Source organism: Dendroctonus ponderosae, unplaced genomic scaffold (genome assembly GCF_020466585.1).
Source record: "Dendroctonus ponderosae isolate FM_Combo_2020 unplaced genomic scaffold, Dpon_F_20191213v2 Dpon_F_20191213_4, whole genome shotgun sequence".
Taxonomy (NCBI): domain Eukaryota; kingdom Metazoa; phylum Arthropoda; class Insecta; order Coleoptera; family Curculionidae; genus Dendroctonus; species Dendroctonus ponderosae.
Window position 1 is genome coordinate 5,125,429 of NW_026018611.1, and position 19,744 is coordinate 5,145,172.

The 19,744-nt window shown below is 35.6% G+C and overlaps 1 protein-coding gene across 1 annotated transcript in view; it reads left to right on the forward strand.

The window, feature by feature from the left end:
* LOC109544095 (netrin-1) overlaps positions 1 to 19,744 on the forward strand; it is a 101,017-nt gene that overhangs the window by 18,757 nt on the left and 62,516 nt on the right. The gene's annotated exons all lie outside the window — the stretch shown is intronic.

Consider the following 19,744-nt stretch of genomic DNA (forward strand, 5'->3'; position numbering starts at 1 on the left):
AGGACGGATTTTTGACCTTAAGGGCATTCGGATTTATTGTGGGGAATCGTGGATGGAAATAAATTATGTCGAGTGGAGCCCAGCTACCTGAGGGCGATTCATTCATAAATGTAGTGAAAGGTTCCTCATGGATTCGGAATGGTGTGAATTCAGTTTTTTAACCGAAGTAAACGGAACCTAATGGTATAAATTGCGACTGTGTGCTAAATGTATTAATCAGTTTTTGCTGCGTTAAGAAATTTCTGGAGCAAAACTATCTAAGTAACTCTTTAGTAACGGCTCAAGACGGTTTCCATTGCGGTGTTAGAGCTTGTTTCTATACAAAACGGTTTGTCTAGAAACAACCTTCACTTTCTCGGGGAAAACAAACTTATAATAAACAACAAAAACAGCTCAGCGTGGATTCCGTGCGTTTACTCATGTAGGAGATTTATCTGATTTAGCGTCTTCTCGTCGGTTGAATCACTCTGTAAATTATATGCGAAAAATGCTCAAAAAGCCAGAATTTTTCGGTCTTTAGTTCGCTTCGGAAACAGATCAAAGACTACTTTGATAAGTTGGCTCCACCTTCCGTTTAGCTGCACGATGAAGAGTAAAATCGATAGTTTTGGTGCATAAATGCATCTTTTAGAATTAACCAGGAAACCGGTCCCATTTTTATGCAACTGATAACGGAGGCTATTTTGCGACATGCCAGCGAGCCAGCAACGTTTCTTGGCACCATTTCAAATGCGTTTCGCTTAAAGAGTGAAGTGAAAAAAATCGGCTTTATCCAGCCACGACGATTTTTAAAGCGAATCGTTTGGCTTGTCCCGAAATATTTTTAATGTTGAGCCGTGTTGTTCTCGCGCAAGCAACGACTTTAGAGCAGATATTTATGGTAATGTTATTGGGGTTCATTAATCATGGTTTCGCTTCGTCCATAAWGGAGTTTATGACGACAAATTCCTTTTTTTCTTATAACTAATCTGGGCCCAGTGGTGGAGCAGGGGAAAACACGTCTTTTTTTTRTTSAAATTKMCACKTACACTCRATTTAGAGCAAAWTMATTARGAGTGTGYAAAAACTGTTTGTTTAGGGATAGTGAGAGATTTAAAAAGGAGCAAAGAAGATTAATTRCATTAAAAATAMATTRACGTTWGYTMGARGAACGAGATKAATTTTTCAAAAGATGCRWTTTTCAYCCCAAGRCACAAGTAWAAAKGCWTCTTTTTTCTCGTGCSAAGAAAATAAGCATTTTTACTTATTTTTTGGATAGAAGTTGATTTATTTYAAAATTCCGCCCATRCTTAAYTTTCGTTTCACTTTTCTMGTATTTTAATGCTSAAAGCTTTGAAATCACAAARGATTGTACCTCTGTTATTTTCTGCCGAAATATCYGCCAAACTATTAATCGTTTKCATGCAGGTATTTAGATATTAAGAAAGAAAAAATGTTAATTGCATTAAAAAAACTGAACGTTAGCTCGAGGAACRAAATTGCTCCTATTTCTGGTTMAWARAAAACAAAAATTTTTCTTGYTTTTGTSGATARAAGTTGGTGTGTTTGCAAATTTAGCCCAGTCTTCACTTTCTTYGCCGGTCATTTTAATACTCAAAGGTTTGAAATCACAAAGGTTTTCTGCTAATTGTTGTCAAACAGTCTCAACAACTTTAAATCATTTTCTTAGAGATAGAGATTAAAAAGGAATGAAATTTAGGAAGAAATTTCCTTCGCACCAAAAACTAAGCATTTTTACCTGTTTCTTCGAATGAAAGTTGCTTCTTTTGAAAACGTTGCCGCGTTTCTCCAGCTAAAGTCTATTTCTTTTCAATTTTCTAATCTTAGCATATTTCAATACTCAAATTTTCGGGAAAATGGAAAAAATCTGGAACGCTATAAATAAATTTCTTCAAAAACACACCACACCAAAATTACTCCAGAATCTGGTGAGTTTTTCGTGTTTTTAGGCTGTAGTGCAAAGTAATGTATTCCCAACGTTTCGCATGCACGAAGGACTTACTTCTTCAGACCAAGTTTGTTCAACGAAACTAACGTTACGTTAGTGAATAAAACCTGTTTGCTGCGAGCGATTTTGCTTCTATTTGAAGCGTTTTCTAGCCCGATTTGGTTTTTGTTAGTCGCGGATTTAATAAGAATTAAGCAACTCAGATTAGTTTTCTACATGGTAGGTTTCTACCTTCATCAATCGATATACAGGGTTGCACAATAAATTATCCAAATGAGAATTGCCTCCGAAATCTGTGAAGTTTACTTTCAAATATTTCGTTTGTTGATGCAACCCGGTATATTGATGGTTTTTCAGTCAACTGCGAAGTTTCAGCTTCAACATAAAGCCTATATGTATTTTGAAAATAAGTTCAAGAGAAAAGTTTTTTTCTTAGCGAGAGCAAAAAGTGGTTTTTTTGACGACCGCTCTGTAAATAAACGAGGAGAGTAAAAAAATCGAAAATGTTTTCCGGGACTAGAGGTCTGTATTAATGCTTCTGGTGTTGAAATACAAAAAATCGTTTTTTTTTTGTCCAACTGAGAGCTTGTGAAATTTTCATCCGTTTTGCCTCCTTTCTTTGCTACCCTGTAGCAACTTCACATGACGCACTATTTTTTTGCAGAAACACGCTCTAACCGAGAAAGCATTGCACTAAATAGCACTTTAAACAGACATCTAATTGCTGCCCGCACTCAGAATTTATCCATTTCCAAAATTAGTCGAAATTTGAACTGATCACTTTTGCTTCAATTTTGAAGTAAAAAAAATCTTTTCATCCATTTTTTAAACAGGAATCTTCCAATCATCAAGTTTGCCAGAAATTTTCTTCTGGCTTAGATGAAATTCTAACTTATTACACTATGTAATTTTGAAAGCGTTTAAGGCATTCGTATTATTATTTTCCCATAAGAAAACCATAGGTTGAAAACAGTTGATCCAAGCCTGATAAATGATAACTCTGCTGCGTTTCTCAGACTCTCCAAATTTCTCAGTTGCTTATGTGTTACATTAATTTTAATAATCGATGCCACTTACATTCGTCTGCCACAGGCAAGCAGTGGGATTAAATTAAACGATAATAAATCAAAAACGAGGTTAATATGTTCGGACACAATTCGGAATAGATTAGAGCTACTCAACTCTATCTAATTGTGGAGTGCGGACTACATTGAAAATACCGCCAGTTGTTTTAATGGCACCGTTTCTCTATCTTATCGAGCTCAAGCAACGCTGGGCTTTCCAAGCCAAACACCGATGTGAGAAAGTTGGAAAATAAGAATCTGATAACTGGAGCTATTAAAATTACGAAATGCCCACAATTTACATGTATGCCGATGCTCCGGGGCTATAACCTGAGTTAACAATATAAAGATATTTCCACTTACTTCGACCATAAATGCGCTCTTACATTTCGAGCTGGTTAGACAAGGGCCCATAAAGAAACAAAAGTACCACAATAAAATTGTTGAATAAATCCCATATATCCTGCTGCATTATGTATTTGTTATTTTAATCCTCGGATGGATTAGTATAGTTATTACACCGTAGTTTATTCAGCTAAACCAACACAAACATTATTGAAGAACTAGACAAATATTTATTTTTTAAATTGTCAGAGTGGCGATAACTTCTCATAGACAGTGTTTCTAGTTGGGGACGTCTAGTCGACGAAATGTGAAGAATTCACAATGAATCCTCTACAAATATGACAAATTTCCGACGATGGCGTTTCTTGAAAATAGTCCATTTACTGGGAAAACGCGTTAATTTTAGCTTCAAAGATGGGAAAATTGAATCAATATTGATGAGCTGCGGAAGAATATGTTCCCATGCCCGGGCTATAACGGGTTGTTTAATCAATCAATTACTATGTACTGATAACCTGACTAGTTTGCGAATTATATTCAATTAATTTATGTGCCATTACTAGTTCATGCACAGCTCGGTATTATTGTATATGCGTGATTAAAAGCAAATTAGTAAGCAGGCAACCGAGCTCATTGTGGCTACGCATTTTTTAAACAATCTCATTTCATTTTCAACTCAAGAAGACAACTATCGAAGATAGAACTCCTAAAAGTAACTGAGCTGAGGTCGGAATAAGCAGGATGTTTTAGAATTTGAAACTCCCCAAGTCTTTGGAGCAAAACGAGCTGAATTTTTAACTATTTTAATTTTTAATTTCCAAAAAAGTGCAGGTCTTTGTCTTATAATTGCACTTAGAAGGTGCGAGAAACTCTTAAAACTAACAGAGAAACAGAGAAAACTTTGACTATTTGAAATTCTTCCATGAAAAAGTTACACAATCACAATCACTTGTATTGGACTTTAGAACCAAAGGTGCTGGTGAACGAGTACGAAAATGTTCAGCAGAAAATAAACGATCAAAAGTTGCCGTGAAATTAGAAAATTGTTCTTGGCTCCTGGACCTAGAATTGAGGAACAACCAAGCACTCTATTTTCATGTAGACCAAAAGTTCATTCGGAATTTTCAGTATTCCAGTGGTATCATTTTCCGGTCTTCCAAATTCACATTTTTACAAAAAAAAGTCTTTTTGAAAAAGATTTTTTGACCAGCTCCGGTATGACCGGTAGAAAGCGTTACTCATCGGCGCCGAAATTCCCGATTTCGCCCAATTCGCCGACTTAATCGATCCGAAAATAGACCACAAGCACTTGAATCCTAGTTAGAACGATAGTTTAAAAAGTCTCGCGTAAACAATGCAATATTTACCCAACCGATTGGTTTACCCGTAACCATTTTGCTAAAGTTAATCAACCGAGAACGAGATGAATATTTTTGAAATTGAATAAATAAATCGTGGATGAACTCAATCTGGGAATCGCAAGTGCCCAAACGCGCAAAACGATTTCGTACACCTGCCGCGACGGCGCCCGAAATGATTCGGGGCTCTTAATTAACGAGTTACATTCTTGGCAATGCGAACAATAAACTATCCGAATGTTAGACGAAGCTCTTTTACATCTTACGAGCAAGCCAGATCTCAGCGCCTTTGGCAATGAGTGCTGCAGATGCAAGCGAAACGTCGGTTGGATCTAATTGGAGGAAACCTCACTAACCAACTATTCTTCGCTGGACAATCGCAGGCAAACTGTTTGGACATCACCAGCACTTAACTTCATCAATTTGCGTATACGTAACGGTAAATAGATGGCAAGTAAATTTAATTATCACGAGCACAGAAACCCAGTGGCTAATGAGATGGGCCAATGTAATAAACACTTATGGGCCTTCTAAGTGGAAAATGCGCAACGATGCTCGTTGCTTAAGACTTTAACATTTTCATTTCAGCTTTTACTTTGCATCCCTGGCAGGTTTTCTGATCAGTGCTCAGAAAATGTTTGCTCCTGCTGTAATTAGCAGTTGACGCAACTAATGTAAAGTGGAAACATCGTTCGACCATCTATCAATCCCAGTCCCCGAATGAACTGGTAACGGATATTAATCAATTAACTTCTTGCGCTATCTCAACTACACTCGGACAAGGTTACGCAATATTTACATGCAATCAAGATTTATGATCGGTCAGGAGCAGAAGTTGGTTTCAAACTCAACCCGAATACACCTTTGAAACGATCTTTTGGGGTCGTGGTGCAATAGAATTTTTTCCTGATGTTTCGCAAGCACAAGCGATTTGCATCTTCAGGGGTGATTTGTGCGATTAGGGAAAAAATCGGAAACCCAACTGAAATCTCAGCCAATGAAAATTCTAATTAGGCCGCTTGTTTCACGTGAAATTAAATGTTGATTTTGAGTAAAACTTATAGTAATTACTAATTATTTCAGCAAAATTTATTTTTCCGCGAGTGAAAGTGACAACTTCTGCTTCAAAATTCCAAGCTCCAACAGAGATTGAGACCACAACTTGAGGATGAATTCATTAAAAAGACAAATTATTCTTATTAATTATTAAATAATTATTTATTAATTACAAATACTTATTAACTACAAACAATTATTTTTTTAGGAAACTGTTTTCTGTAGACATTTTTGAACCTGCTTAATTTTTCACTCGTAAACTACTGATCTCTGTTTGAAATTTGGTTTTCTCAAAAGCAAATGGAGCTGAGGAGACCTGAATTTTTTGGTTGAAAACAGCAAATTTTCTTTGGTGATTCCTGGAAGATGAAATTTGCTACCGACATCAGAAATGCTAAAAATTATTAAATCCGTTTATTTTCTTGCGAGTTAAAACTGCTACTTTAAAGTTTCAAGCTTCAGCAAAGATTGATGCGACAACTATATAATATATACGATAATTCCATTGTAAAGAGGAAATTTTATGAACCTGCAAAATTTTTGGAAATTTTTTACGCAAATAATGCCGATCTGTGACGCAAATTTATATCTCAAGAACAAAATAAACTGAAAATTTGAAACAAAAACATCAGAAAGAGCGAAGTTTCTTTTCTGTGATTACAACAAAAACTCTTCTATCGTTTATTTTTCAGCGGTTTAAAAAATTACCTTGGAAAGATAAAACTCTTTTTGATAAATCCCGAAAGTTTCGATTTGTTACCGTTTTCAATTGTTTTTCTTGAAATTTTTGAAACTGGTAATTTTTTTGCCGATAGTGCCGATCTTTGTTTGAAAATTTATACTTAAAAATAAACTGAAAATTTTGAAAAAAAATAATTAGACGGAGCGAAGTTTCTTTTCTAGATCTTAAAAGTTTCAATTTACCATCAGTGATTGCAACAAAATTTTTAATAACCGCTTGTTTGTCCACGGGTCAAAAAATTAGCTTGGAAAGACAAAACTCTCTTTTATAAATCCCGAAAGTTTCGATTTGTTACCGTTTTTAGTGGTTTTTCTTGAAATTTTTGAAACTGGTAATTTTTTTACAGATAGTGCCGATTTCTGTTTGAAAATTTATGCTTAAAAATAAACTGAAAATTTGGAAAAAAATAATTAGACGGAGCGAAGTTTCTTTTCTGGATTGAAAAACTGAAAATTGAAAAAATCCCTTCTCAAGGCGAAAAGTTTCTTGTGTAAAACTTAAAAGATTCAATTTGCTATCAGTTATTACAAAAAAAATCTGTAACCACTTATTTTTCGGCGGGTCAAAAAATTACCTTGGAAAGGCAAATCTCTCTTTTATAAATCCTGAAATTTTCAACTTTTTCCCGTTTTTAGGGATTTTTGTTGAAGTTTTTGAACTTGGTTAATTTTTTTCGCACATAGTGCGGATCTCTGTTTGAAAATTTATATCTCAACAATAAAATGAGCTGGAAATATGAAAAAAAATGTCTTCAAAAGAAGCGAAGTTTCTTTTATGAATCTTAGAAAAAGTTTCAATTTGCAATGTGATTACAAAAAAAAATCCTTGTAACCAATTATTTTTCGCGGGTCAAAAAATTTCCTTGAAAAGACAAATCTCTCTTTTATCAATATTGAAAGTTTCAATTTGTTGCCGTTATTAGAAATTTTCGTTTAAATTTTTGAAACTGAAAAATTATATTCACAAATCTGTTGTGCAAATTTATATCTGAAGAACAAAATAAGCTGGAAATTAGAAACAAACGTTATCAAAAGGAGCAAAGTTTCTCTCCTGAATCTTAAAGGTTTCAATTATTCTTGTTAACGTTATTTTTCAGCGCGTCGTAAAATTGAGAACGAAATTTGCAAAAAAAGTCACTGGGAAGAACAAAGTCTCGTCTATAAACCCTGGAAGTTTCAGCTCGCCAACAAATTTTTAAAACAGCGAAAGTATCTGTTTATTTTATAGTTAACTCTATAACAATGTTTAGCTTCAAGTAAACCCCGCAGACTCGGAACATCCTCATTGCAAATCTTGCTTGTGTTTGAGAATTTTTCCAGAATCCCCTGGAATCACTAGCAACTGAAACTTGCAGATTTTGTATGGAAAAGTGCGCTCTTTCCAAGGCAAAAATCCTAAATAATATAAAGTCTAGATGCAGATCAAATAAAACGTTGTTATACAAAATTCCTTTCTCAACTTGCAGAAAAGATTAGAAAAGGCCTTGAAAACTATACAAAACACTACGTGATTTAAGTGGCAAAAATTGATGATAAGAAATGTTCCATTTTAAACCTCGTAACATAAAACCTTCTGTTTAATTCGTCGATCATGAATCAATGCCAATCAAATCGGTTTTAATACGAAAACACTCATTAAATAATTCCGGAGGCTGTGCCGCGTTTGGTTAACAATTAACAATGACCATTAAACTAAGTAACAAAAGACGATAAGTTGGAAATAGTCAAAACAGCACCAGGTGTTGTAATGGCCTTTGATTTATTTGGCCCTAAGGGTGTTTACCATCCGATTTTTCACACTCATTTAATATTAATCACATATGTTAATAAATTTTTATGACTGAAATAAATCCTGCAACAATTTAGGTCGTGTTGAATCGAAGCGAAGTCGTTAAAGTAACTCTTCTGTTGGAGCTGGCGAATAAATTAGCTTCAGCTGTGGAGTGATATTGCAAATCTGCCAAGTGAAGAGCGTATCATCAGTCAGCTTTAGCATGCAATTTTGATAAATCCGGCTGCCTGAAATTATATCGCATCGAAGGCATACAAAATCGGAATTCCTTAATGGCCAGCCGGGCATTGGACATGAAAGAAACATGACCTAATCAGATACCTGATTGATTCGAGTGTGCCGAGAAGGAGAGTGGAGAGACGAGAAAAAGGGTCACTTACTTAGACGAACTAAAACACCGATTCTCGTTAATGTCTTTTTGATTGAGCTAGAAGCTAAAAATGGAGAACAATCCATCACCGTTCAATGCGTTGGCAGTTCGCGCTGTTACCTTCGGCAACAATAAAACGTAATCCCAGTCGATTACGAAAATAGATTGGAAATAAAACGCAACAAATTCTGGAGAACACTGTTAGTTACAATTTGCTCGATCAAATCGCTCATTCAAATAAACAACTCCAGTTTCCCTCGATGTGGAAAATCGCTTTTGTTTCTATGCATTTTATACTTTTGTTACGTTCAGCATTCACGCACATTTTAGCCAAATTTGCAGGTTTTAGTTAATAAACATGTTTGGAATGTGACTGATGAAGTTGCAGATCAACCCAGAGAATGTGGATTCTTCATGTTCCAGTCATGTTGTTCATTTCTTCACAGTCAGTTTATCAACTCGAATCTACTGCAAGCCTTCTAGCGACAAGCCAAAGTATTTACAATAACTCTCTGTTTGAAACTTTATGATGTTGAGTAATAAAGTTTTATTGAGCGCGCACTGTGTTCAAAAATCCGTGTAAGTCTTTCAAAAGTGAAAATTGTCGATTTGTAGTTCGAGCGCCGAGACGTCCATAAATCTTCTCTGAATTAGCATTTTGAAGAGTCCGCGTCTATGGTCAGGTCGTAAAGTCGCTCCCCTCATTCTAAGTTTCTAAGGTTTTCCAGACATTCTATAAAAGCAACTTAAGTTGACAAATATACAATTTATTGTTATTTGCAATTTCGCGCTTCTTTGTTTTTAGTTCTTGGGTTTCGAGATATGAATTTGAGCAAACAAGACATGAACTGTCGTTTATTCTTAAGGCTCCGTAGGAAGCGAAATGCTCAACTCTTCCCAGCAAAATGTGCGCAAACGTATATTTTTTCAACAAAAACATGTTCATTGTGTCTTTGGACTAAACTAAGGAGAAAAGCCCTTCCCGATCTCATTTGAACCCGATATGAGTGTCTTAAAAAAGTTAGAGACTCATTGCTGTCAGCAAAGGCCTTAACTCGAATTGTGCTTTCAGGGTTCAAGCAAATCACTGATAATAAAAATAGATTTCGGAATTTTTCAAATTTATACGCAGCTCCTGCTTATAGCCAAGCACGAAAACTTAATATTTTTAAAAGTGCTTTTTTACGCAAATTTCAGTTTTTCTAAATCCAATCTTGTAAGGAAGTATAAAAAATTTAATTCATTTCAACTGAGAAGTCCTTCACATGTAATTTGCAACACAAAAATTGAGTTCATTCTTTGGCAAAAAAACACCATCCATAAACGGTTGTAGATGTCGGAATTAAGGAATATTCAATCATTCACTTTTAACACTTACTGTCCTTCCGTTGCCTAAACCGTAGTAAATTTCCGGACCCATAAGTAAATATTGCAGTAGCAAAATGTATGTAAATCCAAGTAATTTTATTAAAATAAATGACCCTGCTAATTTATACAAATTATATGGGACTGCATACATTTATTCTGTAAAATCGCCATTCATAAATGATATTGAAGCGCTCGCGTGATAAATTGTGGATAATTAGTAATTATTACACAGCATAACTAGAAGACAGCTGCTAGCATTTCACGTGAGGTAAAAGCATTATTACACAGTTGCAAGTGGAGAATATTCCTGCGTCCAAGTGGTTAGGCCGGGTTGAAACAAGGCAATTTTGAATTTTTTAAACGTTTGATTAAAATTAACTAGACGCTATATTGCTAGGGACAAACCACGCTTTAAGTTGAAATAAACCGGGGCATTCTGCTTGATACCAATTGGAGTCCTTAATCATATAAATTAATTTATTACTAGCCATTAAGAAAATCCTAGATAATTCAAATTTGTTTAATACGAATTATTTTTAAATTTATGAAATTAAATAGATACGCCATCAAATAGATATTAACGATTTAATTGGCCATTTGCATGTTAATGAACGTAAATGAAGTTGTCGATAGATAAGGAGACGTTAAAAAAGTCCCGGTAAGCAATTAAGGCCGTAATTTATTGCTCGGATTTACCGCATTTGTCGTGTTATTGTTTGAATGCCTGGACAAACAGTTAGTTTGTTAGTTTGCTCCCATAAAAAGTCTCAAGTTTTAGCAAATTAAATTCAAAAGAATCTGCCGGAAATGTTGCCTTCTAGGTCGAAAAGACCACATCAATTTCATTGATTGGTTGCGTGTGCCGATACACTAGGATATGCTGATCCATTAAGCTATAAAATAAATTCCCACTTCCCACTTTCCACAGTCGAAGTGATACAATTTGAATCGGCCGGAGTTATGAAAATGGCTGGTTCTAGCTGATCGATGGTACCTTCGAGGTTGCGGTACTTTTGCGATTTGTGATGTTGCGCTAGAAACATAAATGAAAAATGCCCGGAACTGATTGATATGGGAAAATAACTGTTGCAAATCGAAAGTTTTCAGGTCAGAGTTGGTGGAGAGTACAGTTTAAGTTAACACTAGAAATTTATTACGAAGTAATCGAAAAGAGCAACGGTGGTCGAGTAATAGCGCATTGGAATTAGAAAAACATAGTTTTAGCAGACAAGATGATTTTTGGATTGTTTCCTGAATTTCTTCAAAATCTGTTCAGCCGTTTGAGGGCCTTTGACGGTTCGTCCCGTTTTACGCTTGCAGAATATCAATCACATCAAACAGTTCATTAGCGCGGTTTCAAGCCAAACTAAAGAGAAACACGGTAAAGTTGCTGGTCTCCTAGCAAAAGTAGTTTTCGCCCCCATTAAACGGTGAAGTTTTTCAGTCACCAGGGTCTGGAAACTTCTGAAAAATGTTGGCAGGAAAGACGATTTAGAAGAGTTTGACTGAATATCTGATATTTTCAATGGTTCTGGAGCAATGCTTAAAATTTTCAATGCTTAAAATTTGATATTCTGAGTTTTGACTTTTCAAAGGTTGGGAATTTTGGAGAATCCTCTACAGGAAACGACAATTTTTCAGGAGCCCTGTAAACAACGCTTTACTGATTATTTCCAAGATATGAGCTTGTTAAACTTAAATCAAACTTTTTCTCTACTTCTCCCTAAAGGATAGCATTTTCTGCAAGACAACTAGAAAAAGACCACATTTTTCGGTTACAAAACTTCGAAAATCGCTGACTTTTTACAGTTTTAATTCCATTTTTTAGGGATTTCCGTACAACCTGCTGAGAAACAGTTGATGAGACATTTGGAGCTGCTTGGAGAAAAACGACCAAGTTTTGAGTAATTAATTTTTCAAAAAGCACTCCCAATAATGCTGGAAGCCAAACTCTTAAGAATTAAATAAAACTTGCAAGAGTAACAGAGCAGCTTTGCGTCTATTGAGTAATACTAATAAAAATTCTTAACAAGATCTCGGTGTTGACTGACAAATTTTTGAAAAATCGTTTCCAAACCTGTTGCGCCTTATACTATACAATTAAGTTTCCAACAAAAAATTCAGACTATATCCACACTTGCACGATAAAAAGCCACTAGCTTTATCCATTGAAAAGCGTTTAGAGCAGACCACTAGCTAAACCACATTTTGAGCAACAATTTAAAGAAAAATCTTGCAATTTTGCTAAAATATAAAACTCTCGAACGAAAACGGTTTTAATCTCGAAAACTTTTACTTTCTACTTTTACTAAATAATAGTAAACAGCCACAAACTTCATTAAATGCTCAAAAGTTGGCAGGCGTGAGCCCTTCAAGCACTAATAGTTTGCACGTATTTTTCCTTCCTTCCTTACGGACTCTCAATTTCGATTTTATGTTGCTGGTGGTCTGATTAACAGAAAAATCTTCTAGTTTTCTATATTCGAATGTATGTTTTCGGCTTATTCCGTGCCCGAATCGATTTGTTTTACCAAACTAGTCTTCTTTTGATATCAGCAAACTCCTACTTTAATCGAGCTCATTTGCTTTTCATAGTCGAATAATTCGAATACAACTTCACAGTCTTGAAGGTTTCAGCTTTAAGCGTTTGACGCATTTTCCTTTGCGTTGTTCAGTTTTAATGACCCCAAAAGTTTCCAGAACTTGAAGAACTTGAACCGAAGAAATCTGTCGTGTTGAGTCAATCGAGTGGCATCGAATCATCATTCGATCCTTTCCATCAGGAGTCACAGCAGCATTTAAGCCCCGGTTCTTTCAAAGTTCTGAACTGTGGAAAATCGATGTTTAATTAATCAGAGAGAAAATTCTCGTTAAGAGACAAGGATTTAAAACAAAGTTTGCATTGATACGCCCATGTGGATCGTCTGTCACCACAGGCAGTAAAATACTCTTGGTGCTCGGCCATACATAAAACGACTTCGGAATATCTTAGGGTGGCCGTAAGTCGCTTAGGCATAATTGAGGAAAGCGAGTCGGGGCTGGGTGTTTTATAGACAAATTACTGTTACGCCGATTTCAGGGACCATTAAAACGCCTACTGAAGGTCTCAAGGAACGTTCAATCGGTTTCTATGATATGTACAGGTGTTCTGATACCCCGAACCTGCCCAGACAATACCATTTGTGGGGCAACGAGACGTCGTCATTGTACGAAATGTGTCTGGGTGGTCGAAGGTGTTACACTTTTTACATTATGAGCTTCCAAGCCCCGTGTATTGTGTGCAAACGGGCGACGGCATTGGGCATGTCGAATAACTCGCATATATGTTTAAAACCTGCAGTTTTTGTGCATTCAGACTAAAATTGCCAATTTATTAGCAAATTTATCGGTCCTTTAGCGGCCCATCGATCACACAAACCAACAAGCTGAAGAGACGAATAGTTTTAGCTTAGGCGTCGACTTGCCATGTCAGCAGATGTTAAAATATATGCCATCCTAATTGGTATCTCCTAATAAATTAGCCGAATATATTTGAAGCTATGACAGCCCAGAACGGTTACGAGCTTTTAATAATGTTTATACACTTTGTCTAATCGAAAATCGGTGGAGAAAAAACCATGCATATTTATACGGAAACGATTCAAATGGAAGTTTAGATGAGTAATGAGACGCATTGACTTTTAGTGCGGATAAATTCACATTGTTTATGAGCGAAAGGCTTGGAAAGCCGTTTTGTTGATTACGGACTGTAGTAGGAGGAAGCCAAAGCTTAAGTAAACGAAAAACGTTTCTAATTATTTAGCCGTTTAATAGCCAAAGTACCGGTAAAATGCATCGGAATCCGACTGGGTTTGTGATGACGAAAACGACGCAAACGAAAGGAGAACGAGATAGGAAAAGCAAAAGTACCTGGAATAACAAATCATTTAATAGCAAAGATCAAGAAATAATAGAACTAAAGGAGAAAAGTCTGTGCTATCGAAGCAACAAAAAGAAAAGGAAAGGGTCAAAAAAAGTGCGTAAACTACCAGGATATTTAGGACTCAAAGAACTGGAAGGTGAAGAGAATGTTATTAATACTAAAACTTGTTTTGAGTGATACATTTTTGAAAAATCTCGTGCTGAAATCAAAGTTACGGTTTCAAGCTGCAAACTTTAAAAAATCCCGAAAATTGACGAAATGCAATACAAAACTGGTATTAGCTTCATTGTACATATTTTCCTGACTGTGTTTCAATTCCAAATCAAAATTAATTCCTGGGTTTCAGTCATTTATTGTCTCTATTTATCAATTAAAATACGTCTCGGTGTTTTCCACCATCATCAGTTTTTATGTGTAGCGTTATTGCTACTTTAAGCCATATATTTTGCAATATAGCCTTGGCATATACATGGCATACATTTAAGCCTTGGCATATATTTAACGCTACACATAAAAACTGATGATGGTGGAAAACACCGAAACGTATTTTAATTGATAAATAGAGACAATAAATGACTGAAACCCAGGAATTAATTTTGCTTTGGAATTGGCTGCATTGAGAGACGAGAGGTTCCTATATTGAAAGCTGCTAAGGAGAGTCTTTTAGCTGCATCCAGTTCGGAGCAATTAATTCTTGAACAAGCTTGCAAATTTGTTGAACGCGAAATAAACTTTCAAACTTCAAACTTAAATTTTACAGTAAACTGATATTCGCCATTTTAGCACAGTAGACCTTTCTTCAATGAACCGTACGAAAATGCCTCCTACAGATTGTCCCACTTTCGAGTAGTGAATTTTCGAAAAATGTATTCGAATAGTGCGTGAAACCAAGCTGCAATTTCCTAAACTTGAAAAAATTTCAATAGTCGGAAATGCGACATTAGTTCGATGCCAGCCGAATTAATAAACCAGAGCTTCCTCATTTGAGCGATACTTCACACGATCCCAGTATTGAGTAACAAAATTTCCAAAAATCGTTTCTAGACGTTAAGCTCCAACGTTAAAATTTGTAAAACTGGAGGAAAAGTGGGACTAAATCGATACTTGCCGCATTAATAGAGCGAAGTTTTTTCTATTTAATGAGGTTTCAGGCGGCACATGGGCCTGTTTTGAGTGAGAAATTGAAAAAATCTTTGTAAACTTGCTGCTCAAGCTTCAAACTTTTAAACTCCCCAAAATCTACGTAAAATGGCCCTAAAATGTTCATAGAGCCGAGTTTTCCCTATTGAATGGTGCTAGAAAAAGCTTCCTAGATGTTCTCAGTTTTGCGCAAAATACTTTTTTGAAAGCTGTTAAACGTGCCGAAAAGTTGAAACTAAAAAATGTCGAAAATTACGGAAAATCCTGATTAAATCAATACTTGCAGGATACATAAAACGAAAATCGCTCGATTCAAATTTGCTTAAAACATCCCACTTATTAAAACTCGTTTTGCCTGAGAAAATTTTAAAAAATTGCGTGCTGAAACAGCGTAACAGTTTGAAGTTGAAACTTAAAAAAATGCCGAAAATTGACGAAAAACAATACCAAACTGCCATAACTGCTACTAAAAGAAATTCGTATGTTGGGCCTTAAACTGCACTACAGCTTCCAACTTAAAGATTCCCAAAAAATGAAAAACATTTAGACGATATCCACACTTGCAGGATAAAAAGCCACTAGCTTTTTCCATTGAAAAGTGTTTAGGGCAAAACACGAGCTGAACTACATCTCGCGTAGCAAATTCTTAAAAAATCTTGCAATTTTGGTAAATGTTAAACTTCAAAAATTCCAGATAATTCCAAACATCTCAGACTATAGCAGCTGCTCAAAGCTTTTAGCTAACCCACTAACTGAACCTTATTTTTTTGTGACAAACTTTTGAAAAATACATATAAAAATCTCAAAAGAACAAAAATTTATGCTCGATTTTATGATTACAAACAGACCAATCCATCGTAAGCGTGCAAGCAAATGAAGCGTTAGGCGGAAGAAAGGTTGTAAAGAACAGGAACATCAACAATAAAACGCGCTGGTTCAGCTACGAGATAAAAGACAAATGCAAAGAAGACATCAGGCAACCACAGTACAGAATAATCCAAAAAGAAACGAACATGTGAGTGCGACAAATGAAGAACCACTTTTGGGAACTATTGGAGACTTTTACACAACCCAAAAACACATGTGGCGCACCATAACACAACAACACAAAATATATCAGAACTCAACTTGAGTATTGATTCAAAGCAAAACGATTTGCTTAAAGGAAACCTTAGAATCGATCCAAATACACCATACATAAGGCAAGATATAAAAGTTAGCTACCAGGAAGTGGGAGAGCAATAAAATGTTTTCGAAACCGAACGAGCTCCTAAAATATGGAAGCCAAAAGCTTACACTAGAACTAACTAAGCTTTTGAAAGAATAACCGAAGAAGAAACTGGCTGGAGGAAACTATAAGGAAGAAGACGAATAGCTAAAGTGTTCAGGACTTTGGCTAGAAAATGTGAGCTTCAGTCATCCACCACTAGAAATGAAATGGTTCGATTGGAAATTCTTAAGCGATCGCCAATTTATGCACGTTTTATAGGCCGATTAATTGGTACCTCAAATGGGAGGTGTAATATTATTCGAGATTATGCGGTTTTATTGGCCGGAGCGATTTGATTCCACATAATGGAGATCGCTCCTGAAACGCAGCCGATTAAACTTCCTTAATGGCCATAAATATTCAACTAGTGCGGTGCAAATTTGTGCGAAACTGCAAAGGGCTACTTTATTGTCGATTTATTATGTCGATGGGTGGACCGCGTTAATTTACTACCTTTGGCACAACAGCAAGAAGGCCAACTTCTAACAGCAATTACCATTTGCCAAGTTTGCAACACTGCGCATTAATATCGTCTAAGACTGATGGTTGATTGGAAAATTGCTTTTCCGCTTGGCTTAAACCACTTGATTGAATGCAAAACTTCCAATTCAAAAGAAACTTGGAAAGCGTGATCAACCTGGGGAAGGTTTTAAGACCCTCATTGATTTGAAAAAGTGTCTCCCCCAGGCAAAAAGTGTTATTCTAGGTGTTGGTCCGTGATACGCGAGGTGTTATAACGCATTGACGCACATAGCGGTCCAACACAATGTTATCCAGGCCTAATTCGACAATGAAACAATAATTCCAGTTGTTTTTCGAATGAGTAAAGCGCCAAAAGGCGACTTTTTATGTGTTGCATCAAAGTTACATCGGCCATTAACCACCACAATAGCGGCAAAAATAATGGACTTTCATGAGTTCTATTCAAAGTGTTCAGTGCATTTTCCATAACAAGTTTCGAAAAAAATCCTCGACTTGAACCCGTATGGAACAGATGAACAAATCGTCCAGTTCCATCACTCGCCTGAGAAGATTATATTCACATGGTCTTCGTATCTTCAATCGTAACTTATGTAGCCTTATATGTGTGAAGAATCTATAAAACATCAGTCGTGGCCATCATTTGTCGTCTCTGGGTTTTTTGCGTTCGGTTCACCAGAACCAGAAGGAAACCGGCCCTCGTAACAATTTAACGCTCTAATTTTATTGTAAGTAATAATCCAATCACGTATCAGAAAATGTCGACCATCTGGTCGGTTATTTCTTTTTAAACGCCTTAAGTTGAGAAGGTTTTTTTCCTGATCGTTCTCTCCAGTTAAAGGTGTTTCAATAAAATCGATTGTATGCGAATGTTGTTTGTTGGTCGGGTCAGTTCACATCCTCTTTCGCTCTCTGGTACGCCTCTGATGCCAATTCACTTCCACAAAGTTATTCAAGAGATTTCTAATGAACATTAGTTCAAGTAGCGTAGGTTCAGGGTAAGCTAATAATGGAATTGGATAATGGCGTCGTTATGAATAACGGAAGACAAACCTGGGTCACATTTCGCTGAACTTTAAAGTTCTCAGTTGAATGTCGATTTACTTTATTTGATGGTGTCAAGGATTCTACGAATCAACTCGAAATAGATATTGACTTTTAACTGACTGAAAATGTTGGTTTTGAAGGTTTTTTCAATTTTCATTGCTCTTAGAGAGGCATTTTCTGAGTGGCGGTTGGTTATTTGAAGGCAAACAGCAGTAAATCTTTTACAAAGTTTCGAGTCACGCTGTATAACACATTATGACAAGATAGAAAAATCGCATTGCTTGCCCTGAAGACGCCCGCTGATTCTGTTTGCAAAACGTTTACTTGCCTTGCCCACATTTTTCAATAGCATTAATTTTCTCCAATTGCATTATAACATTTCCTTGCGAAAAAACGGAACAGAAACCGCAATTTTTCGACTTATTTTATAGCTCTGCTTCAAAGGCACTGCCAGCTCAGAGGCGCATAAGTTTTCCCGAGTTTTAAGCGAAAAGTGCAACTCGGCTCTGAAACTTTATCGTGAAGGCACGCACTTGCACCTGCACGGGGCAAAGAGAAGAAAGGTTCACTAAAAACGAAGACATTTGCGATAAATTAATTGGTAAGTTTGGCAATTTTTTGTTTAATTGTACTTGCAAATGATGTTTTTTTTATTAACATTAGGTAAATATGTGTGTGTAACAGATCAAGAGTGAAAAAATGCCCGCCTTAAAAAATGTTCATCTTCTAAACTAAAGCGAATATAAAATTGCAATATTCACCATCTTTAGAAGAGTATCGCCCCGATATACACAGAAACTTTCATAAAAATGGCCTACAATATGGATTTTTGTCAACTTGTTCAATGTTCACTAAACTGCACTTTTTCCTTTAAAAATGAGATTTTCCCAACGAGATCAAATAGCCATTTGCAAGGTGTTGCTTTTGCCAGTTTATTAAAAATCCGACTCAAAATTGATGTTACACTCAACTGAGTTTTCGCCTCAAGAACTGTCAAGGACTTTAATCGCTTTTTTAAAAATCCGGAAAATTTTGGGTTGATTCGTGGTTTAAAAATGATAGAAATTCTTGCATTTTTCGCATTAAATGTCGCAAATTCCACGAATACTAACATTTTTTATGCGCGCTTCAGTTTTTAAGTTACGATGTTAATATTAATAATATTACAACCGATATTAATTTCCGAAATGAAAGTTTAATGTTTAAATTTAGTCTTCAAAGCAGCTTGATGGATAAGGAAAGTTTTTTGGTTGAGAAATTTGATCAAAGCCTGAAAAATCATCTTGAATCAATTTCCAATACAAAACAAAGCTTTGAAACTTTGGATTTTATGTACAAAATAGCACGTGAATAGTTCGTTGACTAATTTTCCTAACAGTACTCTGGTAGTGAAAAATAATTAAAAAACGAATATTTCCTTCGTATGATAATCTGTCCGTTGGAAGTGTGCAATTATCGAAAAATTGCATTGTTTACAAAAAAATATTTGACAGGTGTCTTTTCATGTTGAATTAGACATAAAATGTCTTCCTGACATACATAAGATATTGAAATTATATTTAATAAACATAAGTAATAGAATTAAGTGTAATGAAATATAATAGAAATAAAATGAATCCACATTAACTTTGTTTACTCAGGAAATATTCATAAAAATTTCACTCGTGCATTAAAATAAACAGATAATTTTGCATTCGAGCTTGTTGTCTTGTAAAAACTGCATTCGTTTATTTTCACATTGGAACGATGTTTTTCGCCACAATATGAAAATAAACTCATGCAGTTTTTAGACAACAAGCTTTCATGCAAAATTATCGGTAATTTTGAAGCACTTGTGCAATTA